The sequence below is a fragment of the Hoplias malabaricus genome, chromosome X1 (assembly GCF_029633855.1).
Source record: "Hoplias malabaricus isolate fHopMal1 chromosome X1, fHopMal1.hap1, whole genome shotgun sequence".
Taxonomy (NCBI): Eukaryota; Metazoa; Chordata; class Actinopteri; order Characiformes; family Erythrinidae; genus Hoplias; species Hoplias malabaricus.
Genome location: NC_089818.1, coordinates 26,385,205 through 26,411,619, shown reverse-complemented (window position 1 = coordinate 26,411,619; position 26,415 = coordinate 26,385,205). Strand labels below are relative to the sequence as shown.

At 44.4% G+C, this 26,415-nt stretch overlaps 1 long non-coding RNA gene across 1 annotated transcript; it reads right to left on the bottom strand.

Moving 5' to 3' along the window:
• Window positions 1-7: 7 nt before the first annotated feature.
• LOC136675387 (uncharacterized) lies at window positions 8-24,895 on the bottom strand. The gene is made up of 3 exons (XR_010796184.1): window positions 24,771-24,895; window positions 494-590; window positions 8-378 (listed from the first exon to the last, which is right to left on the bottom strand). It is a non-coding gene; the product is annotated as an uncharacterized lncRNA (long non-coding RNA).
• Window positions 24,896-26,415: the final 1,520 nt, after the last annotated feature.

The following is a 26,415-nucleotide window of genomic DNA, read 5'->3' as shown; positions in this document are numbered from 1 at the left end:
AGCCTGAGCTCTTCCACCGGTTACTGTTCCTTTAAAAAAATGGTTTGCTTGGTGATGCAGTTCAGTCACAGTAACACACTCACTCAACTCACTCACTCAACTCAACCAACTCAACTCAACTCAACTCACTCCACTCAACTCAACTCAACTCAACTCAACTCAACTCAACTCAACTCAACTCAACTCAACTCAACTCAACTCAACTCACTCACACCTACGGACACTTTTGAGTCTCCAATCCACCTACCAATGTGTGTTTTAGGAGCGTAGGAGGAAACCCACACAGACACAGGGAGAACACACCACACTCCTCACAGACAGTCACCCGGAGCGGGACTCGAACCCACAACCTCCAGGACCCTGCAGCTGTGCCGCCCCCTGGAATAATATATGAATCTCCATAACAACATATATCAATCATTTTAGCTGCAAAGCCATATGGTTTATTCCTCAGGAAATGCCTCAGTCTTCTATTTATTATTTTGATTCTTACCTGAGCTCAAGTGTTTCCTGTGATTTTATCAGTAAACGTAGCTTAATTCGAGAAGAACAGGAGGAATCCATGTTGCTGCTTCTGGTGCTGTTGTGATCTGCAGAGAAGACACAAGAAAATACCCTGTAAACCTCACTCACAACCATCAATCTACTGTCAGATTGGGAGAATGTGGTCATGGCCAGTGGGTTTGGTGTGATGTGGTGTGCTGAGGCATTGTGGGAGGGGAGCTGGAGGGTACTGGGTGCGGTTGTGGTCACCTCAAAGCCCCCTCCATTTAAAACAACCAGCTAATCTCTAACAAACACATACAGTCACAGTCCAAAGAAAACATGTATCTCCATTTTTCTGGATCTTTTTAAACACATTTTTAGTTCAGTTAAGCACAGCAGCTGTCCTTCACATTGTACAAAACGTTCACGATGAATGGACCAATACAAATGCTCAAAAATTATTGAAACAATACATTACATTGACTGCCATTAAAAGATAAGACCGTTTTCTCTTAAAATCTTACTATTTTGGTGTAGGGCTGGGTAATAATTCAATATCGATATTTATCACAATATAAAATGTTTCAATAACAATGATATGATTTTAAACACATGTTCATTATTTCAGTACACGTTATTTACAGCATCTGTCACTGACTGACGGTCATTAGAGGGCGCTGTCATCAGTTCAACACTCAATTTAAAATGTAGTTATTAAACATTAACACAGACAAAGCCAAGAGGTTAATGTTTGATGGTGACGTCATGTTTCTTGTTTGTTCTTGGAAGGTCTTCATTGGATTGGATGTTGCTCATATCGATATCGGCCAAAATTAAGAAATGTATCGTGATATAAATTTTGGCCGTATCATCCGGCTATAACCATAAGACTGAGTGATGGATCACACATGCATTTCTTTATGAAGCCGTAACTGTTCATGGCTTCGCTCTAAGAATCTTTTGTAGCAGCTTTATTTTTAAGAATGTACACAAATGTCTGTCATTACACTTTAACTGAATAACATCAAAGGAGCTAGTCAAAGAGTAGGCTACCAAGGCTGAAACAACTTAAAACCCCACCTGACAAATCTGACAAAAGCTTACAAACGGCTGTATTCAAATTATGACTCCTCAGTGACCTGCAGTTTGGATTTTACAGCAAATATGAGGTCAAATGTGCTTTTTAATTATTGGTTCGGTATATTTTTGTTTACCTGAGAGATGTGTGTGAAAATGGCACTGATTTTCCTCAGAGAAACCCAGCTTAGGCCTAGAGTTCTCAATAAATCAGCAAACGACGTCTGTTAGCAACAGGTTTTTTTTCGCTATAGCTAACCCTTTAGATGCTTACACATGTAAATAGAAAAACAAAACAAAACACTGTCTTAGATCTTAGGTGCGCTGAAAAACACTGGAGTGAATTCTGAGAATTGTTTTTAAGCTGGAAAACCTTAACTTTGGTTGTGACCGCTTTTGTCAATACAGTAGACAGAACAGCCACACTGGTAGAACTCGGACATGGGCAGCACTCGGACACGGGCAGCACTCGGACACTGTCAGCACTCGGACACTTGGCAGAACTCAGACACTGGCAGCACTCAGACACGGGTAGCACTCGGACACGGGTAGCACTCGGACACGGGTAGCACTCGGACGCGGGCAGCACTCGGACATGGGCAGCACTCGGACATGGGCAGCACTCGGACGCTGGGCAGCACTCGGACACGGGCAGCACTCGGACGCTGGGCAGCACTCGGACGCTGGGCAGCTCTCGGACGCTGGGCAGCACTCGGACACGGGCAGCACTCGGACGCTGGGCAGCACTCGGACGCTGGGCAGCTCTCGGACGCTGGGCAGCACTCGGACACGGGCAGCACTCGGACGATTGGCAGCACTCGTACGCTGGGCAGCACCCGGACGCTGGGCAGCACCCGGACGCTGGGCAGAACTCGGACGCGGGCAGCACTCGGACACGGGCCAGTGTTAATGGCACCACTGCAAGTGTAATACAGATTAGATGTGCTATAAATACAATGGTACAATACTAGGATACTTGTAGGATTTCTGGGAACAATATATACAGGATCTGTGTCTCAAAACACGCAGGCACGCACACTCTGATTGGCTAAGATGGGAGGAGGAAAGGCCAGAAAGAATGTCTGTGGAGATAACAAGCTACTGATAGAATCTCCAACAGCACTGAGAAATAAAAAAAGAAAAAGAAGATAAAGAAACATAGACTGTAGCATGTCTGGGGATTGCCATGTCAAATAACCACAATACAGAGCTAGCTCTGCTCTCAAGGATAGATCAGCTGGCCTTGAAAATAGAGTAGGGCAGGATGCGCAAACCAATAGCGGCTCACTAGGGTGCTGCGGATAAGGCAACGCACATGACCAGTGCCATCCATCAGAGCAAACAGAAGCACGAGTCACACAACATTCAACATCACACTAATTAATCTAATCTGACAGAGTGGGCCCATCACACTGTAAATATATAATGTATTAATGTACATAGGTCTATATACATTACTAAATGGTTCTATACACAGCTCCAGAGGGAGAACACACCCCACCGTGCTCCGGTTTCCTCCCACGCTCCAAAAACACACGTTGGTAGGTGGATTGGCGACTCAAAAGTGTCTGTAGGTGTGAATGTGTGAGTGTGTGTCGCCCTGTGAAGGACTGGCGCCCCCTCCAGGGTAGGCTCCGGACAATGAATGAATAAACGAATATAACATAACAATTTTAGCAGTTTTACTTTTTCCCTCATGTGAAATGTGGGCATTAATCTGTCTTTGATCAAACCGACCAATGAAAAGCTGAAACACTACGGTTTCTTTAACAAGTATCTCATTGGCTGCTAGACTCCCGCCACTGTCAGTGTGTCTGTGCTCTCTCTGAGAAGACAGAAAGAGAGAGAGAGAGAGAGAGAGAGAGAGAGAAAGGACACAGAGAGAGAGAGAGAGAGAGAGAGAGAAAGGACAGAGAGAGAGAAAGGACAGAGAGAGGGAGAAGGGAGAGAGAGAAAGAGAGAAAGACAGAAAGAGCGAGAGAGAGAGAACAGGAGAGAGAGAGAGGACAGAGAGACAGAGAGAGAGAAGAGAGAGGACAGAGAGAAAGACAGAAAGAGAGAGAGAGAGAGAGAGAGAGAGAGAGAGAGAGGACAGAGAGAAAGACAGAAAGAGAGAGAGAGAGAGAGAGAGAGAGAGAGAGAGAGGACAGAGAGAAAGACAGAAAGAGAGAGAGAGAGAGAGAGAGAGAGAGAGATTAGCTATCCTAATCAGGCCAAGATACAAAGTGGTCTCATTATGGAGTTGGCCATGATCTGATGCAGCTGCAGTCACACTCCTGTAGGTCTCTAACTCCTCAGTGGAGGGAGGCCAGCGGTTCTGCTCCACAGTCCTCTCCTCGGCCCGTCGAGTATTTGGCCTAAAGCTGAAAGCGCAGTAGATGACACTAAACCTGTTACAAAAACTGATTCAGTGAATTCTACAAATTTATTTGGACTTTTATCAAATTGAATTACGGTAAAACTGATAAAAACCAAGATAATTATGGAAAATACTGCTGTAATCGTTTACCTTCATTCCTTCTGTTAACACACAAGTCTTCACCAGGTTCAGTGCACCTTCATTTGACCCCTGCACTCCCACTCAAACACTTCAGTCCCAAATTCACACTGGTCACAGCTGAGGGCAGAGCCATCATTTTCATGGCCCTCAGGTCGCCGCTCTTCTTCATTCTCCTCTTTAGAGCTCCGCTAAACCTTCCTTTATTTTTATTGGTGTTTTATTTCACGCCAGTTATCACTTGTTTTCCGTGTGTGTGTGTGTGTGTGTTTTCTTTCTCTGAAGTGAATTTGGGAATGGGAAATGTACTAGACCCTGAGAATAAAGGGATATTTAACAGCAGGCCTGTGGGCTTTTTAGATCCGTGCTCTAATGGTGGAAACTAAAGAGGAATGGCTCCCGTGGACAGGTGCCAAGAGCTGGAAACAGGCTGCAGGTTCGTCTAGACACAGAGTCCTGGACAGAACAAACACCACAACAATAAAATGAAGGTGTGATGACAGATGTAAAGGTCTTTCGTTATTCTAGGGCTCGGCTGAATTAGAGTCAGGAACGGGACTTCGCTGACAGTCGAACTGGGATCGTCACTGAATCGGTGAAGTGTCTTACCTGTAGAATTAGCTTAGCACAAACTCCAGGCACAATACTGTTCAGACCGTATTCCTTAAAGGAACAATATGTAAGACTTGGTGCTGTTGCTCCTGGGCTCACCCTGTAGTTGCAGAGTGTATGTCACATTTATCGCACTGTCCTGAAATCAAGGGGGGAGTGGGAGGGGTAGTTTCCTACCATCCACCAAAGGTTACATAGTGCAGTTTCTGCAGAGCTGAGTCCAGAATAGCAACGACGGAGGACGTGCTCTCCCTGTTACAGGTCGGTGAAGCATCACGATGATTTTGAAGCTGTGATTTTAAGGTAAAAACACTACCTACTGTTCCTTTAAATGAGAAGCAAATCCAAGCCTAGAGCCTGACCCTAGAGTAATGCACACAGTGTTTCAACATTGAAGCTTCAGAGCTACTGAAAAACCAGGCTTCAGCATGGAGTTAGAGTCTCTGCTCAAAAGAAAATCAATCTGTGGAGACTAGCTTCAGTGGATGGGTAATAATTCGCTGCTCACAGTCCTCAGACATGGCCAACTATTCCAGAAATGAAGCAATGAAGCAATAAGGAGCCACACGCACCCAGATGGGAGGACATTAAGCGTATTAGATTCTATTTCACACCTGCTGGAAAATCAGACACTGCCGCCTCAGGGCCCCTCGGTCTACGTTCGTTTATTTGGCCCATAATCCGAGAGCGGGGCGAACTGATGCCAAAGCCGAGTAGTCGTTCACTGAACACATTTAGCGTGGTCCTCACCTGCCGTAACACACCTCACACAGCTTATAGAGAGCTCGACAGTTACCTGGGGATAAGAGCAAAGACGACAGGGCTGCCTCCCTCTGTTTGGAGATCTGTACTACAACCCGTTTTCATATTTGAGACAGACACTGCCAAGGTTTAAACAGTGGAGCATTAACACGGAACTCAGACGTCGTGAGCTTCAAACGCAGCTCAGCCAATCAGGGTTTAGGACCGGAACTATCCATCCTTCCATTATCTGTAACCGCTTATCCAATTTTAGGGTCGCGGGGGGTCCAGAGCCTACCTGGAATCATTGGGCGCAAGGCGGGAATACACCCCGGAGGGGACGCCAGTCCTTCACAGGGCAACACACACTCACACATTCACTCACACACTCACACCTACGGACACTTTCGAGTCACCAATCCACCTACCAACGTGTGTTTTTGGACTGTGGGAGGAAACCGGAGCACCGGAGGAAACCCACGCAGACACAGAGAGAACACACCACACTCCTCACAGACAGTCACCCGGAGGAAACCCACGCAGACACAGAGAGAACACACCACACTCCTCACAGACAGTCACCCGAAGGAAACCCACGCAGACACAGAGAGAACACACCACACTCCTCACAGACAGTCACCCGGAGGAAACCCACGCAGACACAGAGAGAACACACCACACTCCTCACAGACAGTCACCCGGAGGAAACCCACGCAGACACAGAGAGAACACACCACACTCCTCACAGACAGTCACCCGGAGGAAACCCACGCAGACACAGGGAGAACACACCACACTCCTCACAGATAGTCACCTGGAGCAGGAATCGAACCCACAACCTCAGTGTGACTGCGACACTACCTGCTGTGCCACCGTGCCGCCCGGACCGGAACTATCCACTGTGTAAATCATTTTAAACAAGAAACATGTTTGTACAGTACTGTATTTAGTGTGTGTTACTCCGCACAACGCTCTTCTGCAGCTCAAATCCCTCCCAAAGAGAGAGAGAGGAGCGTCTGTGACGGTGAGGAGCCCAGCGGAGACGGTGCTGCTGCTGAAGGTGGTGGCCATAAACGCATGAGTTGAGTGAAAGGTGTTTTTTTTTTTGTGACTCTCCATCAGAGTCAAGAGTAAACCCTGATTACGTCATCCACTGAGCAGCACAATACAACTCTTCTTGCTCCATTCAAGGAGTTCCTTAAGCTTTTGGAAGCCATTCCCTTGCGTTCCTATTCTGTGGCTTGCTTTCTCTCCAGACGCTCTATTCTTTTCCCCGTACAATGGCTTCCTAAATCTCTTAAGCATCTTCATTCTTCCTCTCGTCATTCACGCTCACTGAATGTGTACAATGAGACTTCTCACCGCTGCCATTGGGAAATATACCTCAGGACTCCGCGCTCTTCGTCCTGAAACGTTAACGGCAGCTAGAAGAGTGTAAAAATCTCGTTATATAAAACATTTTCTTTAATTCGTTCATTTGGTTCCAGTCGACCTTCCACATGCGCATACACTCCGGCAGCAAGGTGTGTGTGTGTGTGTTTACTGCTGGATTAACACACCGTACACACTTTAACTCTCACTGCTACAGTTCAGTGAAGCATCGCAATGATTCTGAAGCTGTATTTTAACGATGTATTATATTTATTTTTAAATTAACGTACTGTAAAGTAAAAGTGTAAATGTCGTTCCACTGTTTAATGAAGGACTGGCAGATTATTCACCGACACTCCGCCAACAGAAACCGAGTGGGTCAGCACACACACTGTTAGAAGAAAAGATGCTTAGTATGCGCTGAGTACACAGCAGCGGCGCTTAGAAATGTACGATGTTTACTACGAGGTTTAAATTAAAATGGACAGTGAGCGCAGGTAAAAGGTAGGTGTTCCTAATCCAGCGATGGCTCAGTGTAAATTGTCAGGAAATAAGTGTTGTTAATAAATCACATCATTTTCTGAAAAGCTATAAAATCCAACAGTGAGCAACAAAGCATTAAACACCAGGAATCAAAGCTCTCTCTCTTCTGCTGGAGGTCAGTTAAAGGTAGGTGACCTCAACATACAACAGTAAAGCAAACACACTCCGAACTTGTTCTAAAAGAGAATGTGCCACAGCCTCCACAGTGAGGGCTAGGTGCCAAAAAATGAGAGAGAGAGAGAGAGAGAGAGAGAGAGAGCATGAGAGAGAGTGAAAGAGAGAAAGAGAGAGAGCGCATGAGAGAGAGAGAGCATGAGAGAGAGAGAGAGAGCATGAGAGAGAGAGAGCATGAGAGAGAGAGAGAGAGAGAGAGCATGAGAGAGAGAGAGAGAGAGAGAGAGAAAGAGAGAATGAGAGAGAGAATGAGGGAGACAGAGAGAGAGAGAGAGAGAGAGAATGAATGAGAGAGAGAGAGGGAGAAAGAGAGAGAGAGAGAAAGAGAGAGAGAGACACACACCTGGACCATATTCTTTCCATGTGTTTGAATGAGGTTACAGTCACTATACAGATATTTTGATTTCTTATTCAGACTCACTCTTTACAACTAGCTCTTTACAGACAACCCCTATTACATGATCCTTATGTGTTGACCTCCACAGAGGCTAACGATGTGTGTGTGTGTGTGCACAATGTGTTTCGAGAGCTGTCTAAAGTCTGACAGTTTATTTCTGTTGCTCCTGGCATGCCTTCTTCCTGCCAATTCAGCAAAAGCCTTGCAGCCAGGGAAGGCAGTGCGTGGGCGAGAGACACAAAGAGAAAGAAGGGAGAGAAAGGGAACTGGCTTTGATTTGTTTTTTTTTGGGGGGGGGGGGGTTGTGTGTGTTTGATTGTACTGGAGAATTTTTAATTGTGATGTTTAGGCTTTATTTCTTTCTCATGAATGTGAAGTGATGAACAGAGATGAACTCGACAGGTTCCAGAAGATGAGATGTTTGAACACTGTCAGTGTGGTGCGCTTCTGGAAAACTCTTCAGTCAAACTGTTCACCAGGCCGCTGTGTTTACATTAGTAGAGTGTGTTCTGAATCTCACACTGTTCTCATGACCGTGTGTGTGTGTGCGCGCGTGCACTTACGTTAACCTAAGGGTTGCATTGTTACCAATGTTACTTTATAATGATTTTAACCTTAACTAGTGCTCTTTTAATTATAAGTGCTGTGTCACCCAGAGGAAACCCACGCAAACACAGAGAGAACACACCACATTCCTCACAGACAGTCACCCGGAGGAAACCCACGCAAACACAGAGAGAACACACCACATTCCTCACAGACAGTCACCCGGAGGAAACCCACGCAGACACAGAGAACACACCACACTCCTCACAGACAGTCACCCGGAGGAAACCCACGCAGACACAGAGAGAACACACCACACTCCTCACAGACAGTCACCCGGAGGAAACCCACACAGACACAGGGAGAACACAGCACACTCCTCACAGACAGTCACCCGGAGGAAACCCACGCAGACACAGAGAGAACACACCACACTCCTCACAGACAGTCACCCGGAGGAAACCCACGCAGACACAGGGAGAACACAGCACACTCCTCACAGACAGTCACCCGGAGGAAACCCACGCAGACACAGAGAGAACACACCACACTCCTCACAGACAGTCACCCGGAGGAAACCCACGCAGACACAGAGAGAACACACAACCTCCAGGTCCCTGAAGGTCAGTGACAGAGACACTACCTGCTGCACCACTGTGCTGCCCAACAACAATGATATTATTAAATTAAAAACAACTATCTGAATCTGGTCAAAACTAAAGAAATGCAGATCAGTTCAACACCCCCGATTAAAGAAGAAAAACGGGGTTCAGGTCGATTCTTAAAGAAGTAAAAGAAGAAAAGTGACAGAGAAGCCTAAAGGAAATGAAATCCACAGGGTGAAAAGAGAGTACAGTCATCTCACACTGTAAATCCTAACTGCTCTTCCTCTGGATATTTTCCAGCAAAATACAAAAAAAAGTTCATGGGCATGTGATTGAAACATCAGTGCAGAAAGCATCTCGTATTCAGAGCAGAACGGCTGACTCTGGAATGACGGCGACAGTTCTGTCACTGCTCACGCAGCCACTGATAACACAGAGCAAAGTCCAGGCCACAGACGCCTCAGTCATAAACACACACAGTAGCTCGGTCTCCAAGTTCATAATTACACTGCATCTTATCTTTCCCTTGGAAGGCCTTTTGCACTAGAGATATGGAAGTTTATACACTGCCCGTTAGCATTATGCAAACCTTGAAATGTTTCTACCACATGAATTCTGAATTTAAATACCCTCAGATAGTCTTCGCTGTGAGGTTTCTGCAGCCGCACAGCAGTGGAACCTTGGAGTCTGGACTTCTGTCCACTTGAATATGTTATTAATCAATTCTGATTCCTGCTCACACTGGATCTGGCCGTTCTGTACGTGTGTGTAACGTGAATTCATCTGTCCCCGAAACGGCAAATACCTACACATTAATGTGTATATTCATGTTCCCTCCGTCGCCAGCCACTAAAACACAATTGTGAGATGAGTAATTGTATTAAAACTGGAGGAACACACACATTAGCAGCTCATTTGTGCATCACATGTTGTTCAGGAGGACACCAAACACACTGTACAGCTTAATCTCTGTGTATTACACCCTGTGTAGTGCATAGTGTGAGTCATAACAGAACAGATTATACACTCACAGAGCACAGTGTAGGCTGATTTATTAAACCCTTATTAAACCAGTCAAACTAGTGCTCTGTGTGAGTCAGGTTTTAGATCGATAATCTGTGAAGTGTAGGGAGTTTGGAGCTATGACAGACGTAACTCAAGCCTCTCCTCCATTGTTGTTTTGCCATGCGGACAGAGAGATGCATGAAATCCAGTCTGACTCTTCACGTTCATGTTTCACAACCATAGCTCAGACATGTATCCCCTCTAGGACACATATAAAAGTGATAAAAGTCACTTCAGTCTAGAGGCGGGTGTGATGAATGGTACAGGCTTTTAGCACGAAGCGCACTGCTGGAGTAAGTGGAACTACAGTAGGTAGAACCCCGGAAGTCGACCGCTTCTGAAGTCGACGCCAAATGTCGAGAGAGTTTCGACTCGGAGGTCGACCTTAAAACTCGGAACCAGACCCAAGCCGTTTACTTTTGTAAACAAACGCCGCTTGTGTTGAGCTTAACTGATGCTACCTGGCGTCAGTTTACGGCATCGTTCCGCGAGGTTGGAAGCTTTTGAGGTTGTGTTCCAAGTTTTTGCGTATTTTATGTGACTTTTTTTTAGCAAAAAAAAAAAGTAACAAAGATTGGTCCCAAGAAAGATACATCAGAAATATACAGGATTACTCACCTAAGAGTGTAACTGTTGATCATTTCTGTAGGGAAATATATGGTAAAAAAATGGTCGAGAATAGTGTGGCCAGACGTCCCCTTTACCCGGACATGTCCTCTTTTTTAGACTTTCACAAACGTCCGGGATTTTGTTTTTCTAGAGCTTACATAGAACTTCGAGAAGTTTCGTTCACAAACTAGTCCCGCCCCCCTACTCCGATTGGTTCGCTTGGCTGAGAAGGGGGCGTGGTGAAGTAGCCTAAAGTCTTCTGATTGGACGGTCTGACTGTAGAGCCGTTATTGGTCGATAACCTTCTCTGTAAACATTTAATTGGTCAGTCTGCACGCCAGTAGTCCTTGTTTACGTCAGGCACAGCTCATGTACCCCCCAGAGACGTGTCCTCTTTTTCACCATCTCAGATCTGGTCTCTCTAGTTGAGAACCAATTAATCGTTTTTCAGTTATTTCTTATGGGGAAATTCGATTCGGAACTCGACCGCATCAGTTGTCGACGCCAACGGAACGGATTCCCGTTGACTTCCGGGGTTCTACTGTAGTCAAGATGCAAATTAAAACGTTTGACTCTTTGTAACATTGTGTGTTCTCGTATTTAAGAACTATAACAGGTCTAAACTCTACCCAGCGCCATAGTGATACCACACACCAGAAGAGAAGCTAACACGGCAGATATATTCATTAGCAAAGCTATAGCACATAGACACGGGCAGATAACAGTCGAACTCACACTGTAACACTCTAAAGTTCAGATTTAAATCTGATTTAAACATCATTTAGTGAATATAGCAGTGTTCTGAAACTTGATGGGTTCCAGCTGAAAGATATCAATGCCATTTAAAAAAATACTTGTTGTTTACATGAAAAAAACACAGGCCAGTCCGACAGGGCACATAACATACTCACGATGGTAATGTCAGAGTTGCACATGTATCAGATAAAAATGCAACAGCTTCACTTTGTGGCTTTTTGGTATATTTGGTATTGTTTGATTAAAAGGTTAATAACAATTTTTTTAATTATATTGTAGCAGTATACTAAACCACCGCTCCCATTACATCACACAACATGAGTGTGTGTCATTTCAGGCTGCATTTATATCAGATCTGCTAAGAGAAACATCGAACACACTCTTTCTGTTAAACCATCTGAGAGTCAGACTAAATATTCAGAGCCTGGATTCAGGGATGGAATTTAGCAAGCCTACACAAAACCCAGCCCAGGGTGGAGGGGAATCAGGTGCCCCGAGTCAACCTCGCACAGACCCATCCAATCATAACGCCTGACTCACAGGAAGTCCAGGTCTGCTGGGAGGTGTCAGCAAAAAAAAAAGAGGTCTTTCATCTTTAATGTAGAGAAAAAAAAAAAAACATATGATGGAGGGAAGCCAAGCACTTCCACGCCAAAAGTTTCCAGTTCGGATTTCAACAGACCCTGAACGGAGCCCCCACATTTCTCACACCGCCCCTCCCCATCCCCTCTCCAACACTGGGCTTCCGCAGGAAGTGAAGACTGGAGTTTATTTTTGAATCTGACTGAAAGAATGCATGCCATTTCCTGTGTGGATTTCCATATAAACTAGGGGAGCCCTTCTGAGGGTCCAGGCAGCGATCGTCTCCACAGCAGAGTCACTGATCTTAGAATGAGAAATGATTGAGATGGAGATTGACAAACTGCCTGCTTCAACACTGGGATGCACCGGGACAATTAACAAACCAAAAAACAAAAATAATTCTAGCACTATAGCATTAACATTTACATGTATTTGTGTGTTTCCTTGTCTGGTGCTTTTTGGTCTCTGTGCATGACGCTGGAGGGAACCAGTAGCTGGAAGTGAACCTTTAGCCTCCTGCACCTTAACCACGTTCCCTGAGAGTAACGACCTACAAAAACCTCAGATTTATTGCCTAGATTCAGACTAATCCAGATAAGACTGAGGCTGATAGCCGAGGGTCATTAGAACAGAAATGATCCTATATTACCTCTATTAAACACTCTGGCAGTCATGGACTAAAGGTAGAATGGAGACGGAGAGTGAAGGAACAGCGCTGTCTCCTCCCTCAACATCCACAGTTAGGGGCTTTGTTCAGAGGCACTTTAACACACAACTGGTCCCTGGTCAGTTGGGTGGATCCCTACAATGTTGTTGCACTAATGTGCAGTGACATGAAAAGCATGTGTCACCAAAAGGCTTCCTCTCGCTGCTCACAAAAGAGCATTTTGGAGGTTTTTAGACAAAGAGACGTTGTTTGACTGTTGTTTGTACACATCTCAAGTGTAACTCGTCTGTAACTGTTTGAATTCCCACAGAAACTCATGTGTAACTCGAGCTGTTTAGTTTTGTAGCACTTTCCCTCTGCGTTTACTTTCATGCAGTTAGCGCTCTCCTGAATTTAGAGTCAGTTCCACCTTAAGTAATGTAACTGTAACAGCAAAAATAAGTCAGTGTGACCCCCCTATGGAGCAGGAATAGAGCAACATCCTCATCTCGGTCGGCGCTTTTCAGCGTTTGGAGTCTCTCCGTTGTCTAAAAACCTCCAGATGGCGTTTCTCTGCCGTGAGCAGAGAGAGAGAAAGCCTAATATATATATATTACCTATTTACAGACACTGAGGCTTCGTAAACACACACTGGTTTGAAGCACACACAATGAAAACATCCTCAGAATTTGATCAAAAGTGTTTGTTTCTTTTATTAAAATTAAGAAAGTCCCCTTTAAAGAACACCCTTCTCTGATTATTGACTTGAGCATTCTCCTCATTTTAATTGAGTTCACACCCCAAACCGGGCATGAAGAACACACTGCAGTGTCATATTTCAGGTGCTGCGTGGCTGAATACTGCACACACTTCTGACTGGATTTCCATTTATAGTAAACGTAATGAAGGAAATGAATGAAACAGTCCCTCTCTCCATTTTCTTCTCGATATCAAAATGAGCTAAACTTGAGCTGAAGTTTCAGACTCATTACTCTCACAGGGAGTGGTAACGGATGAAAGAGAGAAAGAAAGAAATGCCTCATTGGCTCTCCATATTTTTCCAGCGGGATCTAACATTAAATCTACTGGGAATGTTTAGCATTATGGGTAATGGGCAGATAAATAATCAGCACCATTAACTATGCATCAAATCATTGCTGTGTTGGAAAGCAGAGTATACGACGGTGGCAGGCACTAGGGCCTGACTCATAAAAACGCTGTGACTGATGTAAGAATACATTTCATTTCATAGAATTATATATATTTTTTGTTACAGCAGTGTTCTTGAATAAAAACGAATAAAAGTATTTTCAGTGTTTTGTTGTTATCACCGAGAGTATCGTTATCGCCACAATACACTGAAATATCACAATGTTATTTGAGGGCCATTTCGCCCACCCCTATACTGTACCAACACCTTTCTCAGGGACCACCCGTCAGATCAGAAGCACACATTTTTCATTTTCAGAAGATATTTCTGCTGTGATTATTTATAAAATTATAGCATATATTATACATTTCTAAAACCAGACTTAAAAATATAGAAAATACATGGCAACCCACCAAAACTGCCACTGTCAGATTATATACAAGAAATTTTATCGCTGTAGAGCCCTAAAAGAATGTGGGTTTAAGCGGGGTAAATCAAGAAGGGCATCTGCTGCCTTTAACCTCCCGGGTGCTGCCCCCGTGGGGATTGTTCCCACTAAATATCGGTTTGTAATATCGACAAAACAATAAATCAGTCAAGCCCCAGCAGGCAGCAAGACCGAGGACACTGTGGCTGTAGATGTTCCGTGACAGTCTACTGCTACAAACCCTGCCACTTTCTAAAGGGAACGTTCGGTTTCAGGTGGTTCTCTTCATCTCCGGCAGACTGTTTGTTCCCTGAGAATGTGTACATTTTTTATTTTCTTCTCTGTCACTTTGACGTGCGCATCTCCAATTGGATCAGAAAAAAATGTGTGTGGGCAGATATGCGTGCCTGAAAAAGTTCACGCAGCCTTAGTCTCTGACTGCCAAACACATCTCTCATTCATGTGGCGCGGTCTCATGACGCAGGACGAACCTCAAGCAAACAGTTTCAGCACAAACAGAAACCCACCGGCTTTCTCTGGAACTCCGTTTCTCCACTGTTCAGTGTTTAAGTGACTGTAAGATGGATTAAGTTCCTTTAAAACACACTGGTGAAGGAGGTTAGGGATGTGCGGTATGGAAAAATACACTACTGAACGTCTCCTAAGGGCTGAATACGAACAAGGTTTATATCACAATATATTTCTTAATGTCGGTCGATACAATGTAATTCCGATATCGATATAAACACTATACAACCCAACGTGTTTAAAATCATATCGTTGATATTGAAACACTGTATTTTATTGTCCAGCCCTACGCCGACTGTTACACACTCAGATTGTGGAATTGAAAAGCATTAGTGATCTGAGTCTGCAGCTCTAAAGCTCAATATAAAAGAATCACGCACTGTGTGAGACAACACAACACAAACATCCTCACGATTTCACAGAACGGCTGCACGTGGTGCTATCTGTCCATTGTCCCTTTGCTTTGGCTCACTCTACTCTCTCTCTATGAATCAGCGGCGGTGAATCACCCACACATCCCTTTGACAATGAATCTATTCACGTATCCACTCAACATCACTCACTGGACACCTTACAAAACACAACTGTTTCAGCAGGAAACGAGGAAACCTGAGGCTGAAAGGTTGGAAATGCTACAGTTTCCCCCTGTGTTTACCGCTTCTGCTCGTGACCCAAATAATAATGACTCAGTGAGCAACTGTAAATGTTCAGGTTCTGTTTGAAAATTTGGTTTGAATTTTCCATTCTACTTTAAATATGTGAAGACCACTAACAGAAAAATCATTCAGGGCTGTGATTGGACAAATCCAGCGTTCTCTCTAATTGAACCAATCGTAGTTGGTCAATCAATTAGCCCCAAATATTCGTTCATTAGGTGGGAGTTATGTGGATAAACGTAGCCACCGATAAAGACAACGCTCCACCTGTATTCAGACTCTCCAGCTGTATGTAAAATAAACAACTCCCCCAGCACTACACCTGTATCCAGTCTTGTCAAAATAAAAGTCCTGACCGACGACTGCTGAGGATCCAGTTGTAAATTGAATTTCAGTTGTAAAATGTCTCATTTCCCGCTGGATTTTGAGCTACAAACTCCGCCCTCTGCTCCAGCCATGAACACGCCTTCTACACGGATAAACCCTGCAGGTGTGTGTCTACCACGTGGTGCAGTGTGTAGGCAGCTTTACTCGTTTATACACTGAAACCTCAGGTACACAGTGTGTGCCCAAAGCGTACACTGTATGAGCAGAGCGCAGGGCACCGGGAGCCACACAGTGAGCCGCAGCGCAGCCTCCAGCTTTTAAAACAGGTGCTGAACCACACTATCACCTCAACCCCCACCCTGAATATTCAAATACACACTGAATATTATAGCCGAAGCTTAGAAGCCTTAAGAGTGGTATTCAAACAGCCCTACGACTGACACCAGGGTAAACAGAGTACAGACCGGTTTATCGTTGTTCTGCTCTGCTGTTCCATTATCTTAAAACCTCAGTAGCTATTTATTTACTGTATAAGGTCTCTTAGGGTCTATGGGGTTAATTCAAAATGCCTTTATGTTTATTACAGGCTTTGAGGAATGTAGCAGAGCTAAGATAAAAGCATCATTATTAGCATAAACAGGTTAGCTGCAGCGCGGAGGTTGGGTGACGGCAGCCACCGCCAGCTCCAGATGGAGTTAAGAGTTTATGCAGATGGGTTCATTAACCCTGCAGTGCTGCTCTCTCTGCTGTAATGACAGACTCAGCATGGCACCACTTCAGACAGAGAACGAGACTGAGATGCACTGCAACAACATCCCCCTCTCCCACAACACAACAAGAAAACAAAGAAGACCAAAAAAGAAGAAAGGTTAGAGCGGAGCTGTCATATCCGACTGGAAATAGTTCTGTCTCTAGATGCTGCTGAATCTGTTTAAAGACTTCTCTTCCTCCTCCCTTTGTCTCCGTCTCGTCTTTGAATGAAACTCGAAGCTTCCAGGCACTTTCTCTCCAAGGCTTTTCTCTCGCTCTTTTTCAGATGTTGATCATGAAGATGCACAGGGAGTTTGTGGCTTGTGATGGACGTAGATCCTCCTCCTGTCACACTTTCTATACCAGTGTAGGACGTTCGTTTAAATTCTTACGAAGTGTTCAAACTGCACGACGCCCTCTAAAGGCCACCGTGTGCTACGTGAGGCCTCTTCTATGCGACCACCACACGTCACGCAATTCTGGAATGAACTGTGCAATCTCATGTCAGCTCAGGTCTGATGTACAATAAACATACAACAGGGGATTAGCCCACAGTGTAAGAGAGTGACATTCAGATTACATCACTCCAAACCCCTGCAGCCTGGATGCTTTAGAGGTGCGTGAGAAGTTCACAATTATCACCACCGTAAATCACCAGACTACACCACGATTCCAGACGTCTACAGTCACTCTGTCTCAGTGTATGGAGTAAACACCTGTGAATGTTATGTTTTATCTGCTCTCCCCTGATCACCCTCTGCTTTTAGATGTTCAGTGTTTAAAATCACAAAATCACAGTTAAAATTCATAATCAAAAATGGCAGTAAAACAAATGTAAGAACAGTGAACTCACAATGATTTTTTTGCTGAAAGGGAATAAGACACCTTTCTGCTGCACTGACGCTTTCCTCCCAAACCTGTCCCCACTTTTGAATTCAATTTACCAAATGCAACTTTAGGGCATCTCTGAGCTGGTGTGCATTGCTATGCGCATATTTTGTATGTTGCTTGTGAGCACTGCAGGTGGTGAGAGAGAGCCTTCAGTGAGCTCAGTCTAGTTCACTGCTATTTACAACCATCTCTCAGCTGCGCTGTGCTCTCAGTCGAGAATAACTCGGCAAAAACGCACGAGTTTAGACTTGAAGATAGATCTGCAGACAGAAAGACACAGTAGTGGGCAAACTGGGAATAAACAGATGATGGCTTCATGGGTACATAGTTTTTGTTTAGTACTTAAAAGGTATGAGTTTAGGAACACCTTGCAGTGGGTTGATCATTTCCGGAGCCTACCCAGAATCACTGGGCGCAAAGCAGGAGCACACCCTGAAAGCAGCGCCAGTCCTTCACAGGGCAACACACACTCATACATTCACTCACACACTTTGAGTCTCCAATCCACCTACAAACGTGTGTTTTTGGAGCATGGGAGGAAACCAGAGCACCCGGAGTAAACCCACGCAGACACAGGGAGAACACACCACACTCCTCACAGACAGTCTCTCGGAGGAAACCCACGCAGACACAGGGAGAACACACCACACTCCTCACAGACAGTCACCCGGAGGAAACCCACGCAGACACAGAGAGAACACACCACACTCCTCACAGACAGTCTCTCGGAGGAAACCCACGCAGACACAGGGAGAACACACCACACTCCTCACAGACAGTCTCTCGGAGGAAACCCACGCAGACACAGGGAGAACACACCACACTCCTCACAGACAGTCACCCGGAGGAAACCCACGCAGACACAGGGAGAACACACCACACTCCTCACAGACAGTCACCCGGAGGAAACCCACGCAGACACAGAGAGAACACACCACACTCCTCACAGACAGTCACCCGGAGCAGGACTCGAACCCATAACCTCCAGGGTCACGGTGACAGAGACACTACCTGCTACTATTTTTATTTATTGTTTTTTACAAAACAATGGAAAATAATTTGATTAAGGTGTTTGCACTTAAGTGAGTGACCTTTATTATTAAATATTAATAGAAATAAAAAAACAATAACCTCAGTATTCAGCTACATTTATTTATTTAGTTTCAGGCCGTTCACACACTCAGTGCTATACACAGTGTGTTCATATTCACAGCTGGTTAGAGAGGAATGGAAATTAAAGCTGTGTTGTGGAATAATTAAGCGATATTAAAAGGGCAGGTTTATTAAAGGTTTTCCCAGGTTTTAATTCAGCCCAATGTTTTCTAGAACAAATAAAGTGAAGTCAGGGGCCCGAACCATTTCACTGACACCAGTTCTAATACGCCAGTGTGGACACTAAGCCAACCAGGACTAGGATTAAATAATGTGTCAGTCTTGGACCAAGAATACAGAGCAAACACGTCTTTAAAGAGCCATCGACTGTAAAAACGTATAGATTCCTCTGTGGCTCCATTCCAAAGTGCTGTTCTGGCATCTTTACTTTACGTCTCGAATGTATGGGTAAAAATGGTGCTCTTTAAAAAAAGAACATTAATGAAAGACTCATTCAGGAGCTCTGTTTCACAGCACACGTGAAGCACAGGGTGATGTCAAGCTTCTTCTGTAAAAAATGACTGAATATGATTATACAGTGCTATTTTGAGACGGGGCACAGACTGTACATCATCATCAAGGATGTGACTTTCAGCTCCTGTGTCCTGTGAGGTATCGTTACAGAAACAATGTCTTCAAACCTAGAGCCCACATTTACTTCATCCAGAGTTACTGTTCTGTTGGGACTGGCCTTACAAGCTTCAGCTTACAGTTCGATTGTGGCCACGGTGCAAAATAGAGCCACACATCCACCTGGTCAAGTGAAGGGGGAGAAAAGCTGTGCAGCTAAATGCAGTATCCATGTGAAAATAACATACAATTACCTCCTGCATTCCACTATAATCTCAGGGAGAAGGCCACACGTGGCAAGGGAAGTCGTTTCAAAGCCACGGAGAGAAAAGAGCACGGGTGGAGGGAGAGAACCCCAGCTGGAAGAGGCTCTTACACACGCACGTGAGTCAGTGGAACAGAGAGAGAGAATAAAAATGATAGAAAATAACATTCAATAAACAACACATCCAGGAACAGGACAGAATCTAAAGTAAATGTCAGAGCATTCTCTTTCTCCTTCTGAGAAATCTGCCTCATAATGGAATGGTGCTACAGAAATTAATGAGGCAATTCCTAATGCAGCACTGGTTTAAATTACAGCACGAGGCTTAAATTATAATTATGTACTGCTTTTACCAGCTTTAGAGTGTTAGATCAAAACACAAGTCAGGGTTCATTCACTGCAGCTTGGTGCTCTATCTTCTACAAAATAGAACTGGGTTAAAGTCATAGCATACTGTCAATAAGACATTCACAGTACAAGATTCCCCTACAATACTGTTCTCCCTGTGTCTGCGTGGGTTTCCTCCGGGTGACTGTCTGTGAGGAGTGTGGTGTGTTCTCTCTGTGTCTGCGCGGGTTTCCTCCGGGTGACTGTCTGTGAGGAGTGTGGTGTGTTCTCCCTGTGTCTGCGTGGGTTTCCTCCGGGTGACTGTCTGTGAGGAGTGTGGTGTGTTCTCCCTGTGTCTGCTTGGGTTTCCTCCGGGTGACTGTCTGTGAGGAGTGTGGTCTGTTCTCTCTGTGTCTGCGTGGGTTTCCTCCGGGTGACTGTCTGTGAGGAGTGTGGTGTGTTCTCCCTGTCTCTGCGTGGGTTTCCTCCAGGTGCTCCTGTTTTCTCCCATGCTCCAAAAACACATGTTGGTAGGTGGATTGGAGACTCAAAGTGTCCGTAGATGTGTGAGTGAATATGTGAGTGTGTGTCGCCCTGTGCAGGACTGGCACCCCCTCTCTGAATTGGAACCGTTTTTCACCAGAACTGACAACAATGAAAATAACCAAAGGGAAACACTTCATGGTTCCCATTTTATATTGATTTTAAAGGTTCAGATCGTTACAGAAAGCTTGTGGAGCGTAGTTTGCCGTAACCAAGCTGTTCATAAATTGGTGTAACAGGTCCTGACACAGATCAAGATCTAGTCTTTTCAAAATATTCAAGGCACACAGAGCAGAAAGCAAATTTCTGCCATTTGCAAGATATGTACGAAATGTACTGAAGGCACTGAGAGGCTGGAAACATTAAGAACGAGTGTACTGACTCCACAAGGAGAGGATTACAGAACTCAAATTCACAATAATCAACTAAACCAGACACTTCTATTTAAAAACAACTGACCAGGTTATAAGGAATAACACAGAACATGGATAAACACACACGCCTTTGAAATATGCCCTACTTTCCACCAGGCATCAGAATTTCTGCTTAATACACATCAGACAAACATTCTGAAAAACATTTTGTAGCTGGTTTACATCACATCAAGAAAAGCCAAGAACCACAGCTGGTTTTTCAAAATGCGGAGGGTAGATTGGTGCAATATGTTGATAAGATCATTACAGAGACACGGGATGCACCACGGCTACACCCCCCTCATACACACGGCAGTAAGAACCAGAGGAAGCTTAGGGACTGAACCTTTGGGCTTCCTCTAACACCAAACTCAAACTGGAGGACTACAAAATTGATTTAAAATAATAATAATAATAATAAAAAAATAGTGCCATGGGTTGGTCAAATCCTTCAGCTGCACTAGTCCAGTGGGTTCCAATCCTGACTTCAATGTCCATAGACGGAACCTATGTTTGGCTGTAGCTGTGTGTTAGGGGGAGGGACTGGGGGGAGCCTTGGGGTCCAGTTTGACTGTCACAGCTCTATCTAGTCATGGTTGTACAGAGTTAAGAAGATTCTAGGCAGAAGATCAGGTGAGGGCCTGTAGGACTGGTCAGAGGCATCTAGAGCAGAAACGTCATGGCGCTTTTCCACTGCATGGAACCTACACGGCTCTTCTGCTTCTCCACGGTTCAAAGGAACTGGGTGTGTTTTCGGTCCCTGCTCACTCCGGGTTCCAACCGAGCCGAGTAGGTACTGAATGGTGAGGCGTAAACCCTGCAGAGCGCTGATTGGCCAGAGCCATGTCAATCACCACAAAACGCAGAGCTTTCACATTTATTTTTAATCGGACTCACAGCGGCACTTCATAACTTTACCTCCAGGTGTTTGAAGAGGTTTAAACGCTCCTGGGGCCGGTGGCCAATGAACATTTCCATGAAAAGCCGAACGTGCGACAAGTAAAACTGATCCGTGAGAACTGGGGGTGGAGCTGTGTTTTAGTCCAAAAACTACAACAGCACACGATACGGCATCTAACTTTACTGCCGCCGTTGTTGAGGTTCTCAAAGCTAGCGATTCCTGACGGGGTTTTGCAACATCACCAGTTCCATTTTGCGGGAGCAGCCGAGCCGCGTCGAGTCGTGTAAAAGTGACATTAGTGACCACTAGGGAACTGGGAGCAAAATGTGGCAAATAAACAAATTAATTAATTAATTTAAGAGATTTTAAAAAAGACACATGTGCTGTAAAAAGGGCTTTGCCCCTAATCACTTTTACATGTCTCTGTTTTTAACCACATACTGAACCTGGGCTGCCTTACGAAGCATTGCCCAGAGTGTGGACGTCTGTAACCATCAGCCAATGAGGCCTCACAGCCATGTGAAGGAGGGTGGAGTCTGACTGCAGCTGTACACTTCTTTCACACTGCTACATATTCATTTAACAGATTCCCTTCTTCTGACACATACACGGAACACACAATGACAGCTAAAAGAGCCTGTAAGGACGTAAGAGCCCAAAAACAAAAGATCAATTATCAACTGCTAACAGTTCCGTACAGAGCAGAGTGGGTGCGTGCTCATGTTCAACACCGTCATCGTCCTCGTGTCCGGGCCTTCAGGTGTCTCCGACCATAGGGTGGTGGTCTTTGGGGGAGGTGCAGCCCTCGGAACGACCACAGACTCAGACAAAAGAGAAGCTATTCATGGGGCACTTTCCAGGGTGGATATCATTTCCCAGGCTGTAATGCATTTAACAGTCTGGTCCCGCCTCGGTCTGTGGCGGCTTTCCGTGACCTTACAGGCAGCTTACACTCGAGCGGAACAACAACAAACAGATGTTATTAAAAGAAAACCCCTAGTCTGACACATCTGGGTCCTGTCAGCAGTGGACTGGACTTCATTTGGGATGCATTCATTAAAGAAGGAGCGCTGTCCTTTCTTACGATTTATTGTCATTTATTGAAAAGCCTTTCCTGCAGCGTGCATCACCGAGTTGAAACAGCACAACCACATGTGACTGTGTGTTACTGTTATTATATTTCTGTTGCAGCTGTGAGACGGACTCATAAAAAGATACTTTACTGGAAGTGATTACAGTTAAATGATTTTAAACCCAAATAAACTTCTAAAAAAGCAAGGTTTAGGTTCTAAAAGGCATTACAGGCCAAGGCCATTTTTTCATGACACCACAGACACAACAGACGTCAATGTTACGATTCAGAAACCTTCAGTGAATGGATATACAGCAGTTTATAATTCAACTGTTCTATTTCTGCTGAAATAATGTTAAAATACTGTTAAATAAATAAATAAAAACACAACAGCGTCCCAAGCTCTACACAAGGCCTAGCTGTGTCTGTGAAAACACATCTAAAAAGAAACAGTGACAGTGAAGTGTATTGGGGGTGGGCGATATGGCCCTAGAATATGATCATGATATTTCAGAGTATTTGGGTGATATTACTAAAATAGTGTTATATTATTATAACTTTGATTTTGTTCATCGTTAAAAACATTTATGATGTTATAGTGATCCCTCGCTACTTCACAGGTTTTTTCAAGGGGTCTTTATTAATATTACCATGTATTAGACTGGGCCTGTAGGTGACACGATATATCATTTCTAAGTATTTCTTACGTACAGTACATGTGTTGTTCACATCCACATCCGAGTGAAATTTACTGACGCTAAATCACAGCTTAGAAATGACTCTATTATAGAAACTGGGAGGATATCACATGTAGTTCCAGCTGAAAAACATTAGAGAACGACTTTTTAATGCAAAGGGTGGGTTGTTAACAGTAACAGGAAGGGGTTTAAAAGTCCAAATACTCGTTAAATACATAAATATCTTTCCTCTACTTCACGGAAATTCGTTTTTCACGAGTGGGTCCTGGAACGCATCCCCCGCCAAAAACGAGGGATCACTGTACTGCGCACGATACGCTATCACACAGCCCTAATACATAGTTCAGCCCTTACTCCTGCATCATTGGTTTACTGAAGACTCCTTCAACTAGTCTCATTATGACTTACCTTTCAACAACAGTGACAAACACTAACAGCTCATAACTTATAAATGTAGACAACCGACTACTCGGTTAAAACACCCTGATTCTAAGAGTGAACATATATTCCATAGTGTTCTGATTTGTGAAACTCTAGAACTCACTGTAGAAGTTAGAATATTTATTCCAACGTTGCGCTTCGTAGTAAAGAGTACGGGGGTTGTATTCCGGCACGTAAACTACGACAGGTGTTTATACGGTTTATGGTTTCTCTGGCCATTGCTTAAACCCTTAAAAATTCATCTCTGGTCATTAAAAAACGGTGTTATTTACCATTTTAGAAGTAATTTTTAAGAGGAACATATCGTCTAGTGCTTTTAGAGTGGTTTAGATGAGGGTAGTAAGTCTGCACTTAGTCTTCACTTAGTCCATATACCCCTGCACCTTAAAAGTCCTGCCTGTAAATTGATGGGATTGGTTCCTTGGTTTTATGACATCACAAATCCTGTTTAAGAAAAACTTGATTTTCACCAGCAGTGTGTTTTTAAAGAGTATGCTTTTCTGAGGATATTGTGTCATGAACAACGTCCATATGCAGTTGATGAGACTATATTTTATAACTGTATTTAGCTCAGTACAGTGTGTAAAATAAGGAATAAACAATGGGATCTGCAGTATTTCGCAATGATTTTAATTGTCTGAATACCGTTGACCAAATATATCGCGATACTCAGCCAATCACGTATCGTGATATCTCCGAGTATCGCGATACACTGTTATTCCCCACATCGCTCAGACCTTAAAGACCGCACCATTGTTTAAGGGGGAAAGGATCATTAAAATAAACCTCGCCAATGGCCTTTAGATTAATTTACTCTTCACTGTCTTTTCTCCTGAAGGTGAAGTGGTTTATTTACCTCACGCCTTTCCCTCAAGCTCTGTCTCTGGAGCGGAATGGGACTGAAATCAGCGCGACGTGAGAAACAACAAATAAAAAGTGCAGCGTTACTTACTCAGGACACTTTCCCGAGCAGATTAACCGAACAGCGCTCTTTCTTCCGTCCACATTAGTGTCTACCCCGCGTTCTTCACAACTCCAGCTCCCAGCTCTGTCCTCTCCTCCGCTCCGATCCTCACTCGCCGCTTTATCATTTCTCCACATTCACCCCACTATCACAGCCTCGAGGAGGCGGGCCGCGCTGACGTCAGCCGCTAGGATCACTTTCATTGGCTGTGGAGTGATAGGTGGGAGACTGACGGCTGTTTGTGATTGGCTGAGGACGAATACAGCCGTGTGGAAGCTCGCTGAGGGAAAAAAAAAAACGAGCAGGAATTTGAGAGAGAATTTGCTGAAAGAAATGGTGGGGGGTTATTGCTGAGGGGAATGAGGGTGGGGCTCTGAGCATCGCGACTGGGTTTAGTGTGAAGTACTGTATCAGAAACTGGAACCAGAACCATCGGAACAGCAGCAGCAACTCTTTACCAGGACCATTGGTTCCGTAGTGTCAGAAACATGGAGAATAGACTTTAGGACCAGAAAAACATGAATTATTGTTTATCAGAACCTTTAAAACCAGGATGATAGAGGGGTTTTTAGAACCAGAACATTAGAGCTGTTCTTTACCAGAACAACTGGTGTATCTAGCACCACAACACTTTGAACCACAACACTGTTCTTCACCAGAACCGCTGGTCTAATAAAACTGGTACATGTTCTGACCAGAACCTTTAGAACAAAGACCTAGAGCAGATCTCAACCAGAACCATTGGTTGCTGTGGTGTCAATAATCTGAAATGTTCTGTACCATACCCTTTAGAACCGGGATACCGGAACAGTTCTGTAACAAAACCTTTAGGACCAGAAAACAGGAATGGGTTGTCTATCAGAACCTTTAAAGCCAGAACGATGGAACTTTATTAACCCATTTTTGTAGAAGCTGAAACCTGGAGACGTTCTTCATCAGAACCACTGGTGTCTTCATCGCATCCTTTGAACCAGGACACTGCTCTTCACCAGAACCTTTGATCCAATAAAACTGTCATTTCCCATAAGCTTTGGGAAGCAGAAAACTGGAACTGTCTCTAGTCCAATTCCCATTTAAACCTAATCCTCTTTCCAACGGCCAACAGATGTGTATTTTCAGTGGCAGTGAAGTTAGGAGTTTCACGTTCACAGAGGAATCCATCTGAGAGGGTTCACGTGTCTAAGGGGCATCCCAAAGTCACCCATTTCACAGTTTTTTAAACATTTCTGTGCTCTCTGGTTGAGGTCCTAGAAAACGGGAACCTTTATTCGACAGAAACGTTGTAGGTCTGACCCCTTGGAGCTTACACTGGTTTCCTCAGGGACTACAGGCCGAGTCTTCTTTGAAAAACAACCCTGTGTACAAAGTCCAATAGTAATATCTGGGTGATAAAATGTAATGATCAAGCACTCTTTATAAAAACGAAAGGGTGCTACAAAAGGTTCTTTGGAAGAACCACTTTTCACTGATGTGTTTAAACGGGTAAAGAACGTCACATTTCTAAACAAAAACGGTTCTTCTAACTTTTAACAGCACCTTTATTTTTAAGAAAGCGAATGTACAATGAGCTGAAGCTAAAGCTAAGTTCAGTTAGTTATTAGCTGTCTGCGACTGCGCAGTGAAGATCCACACA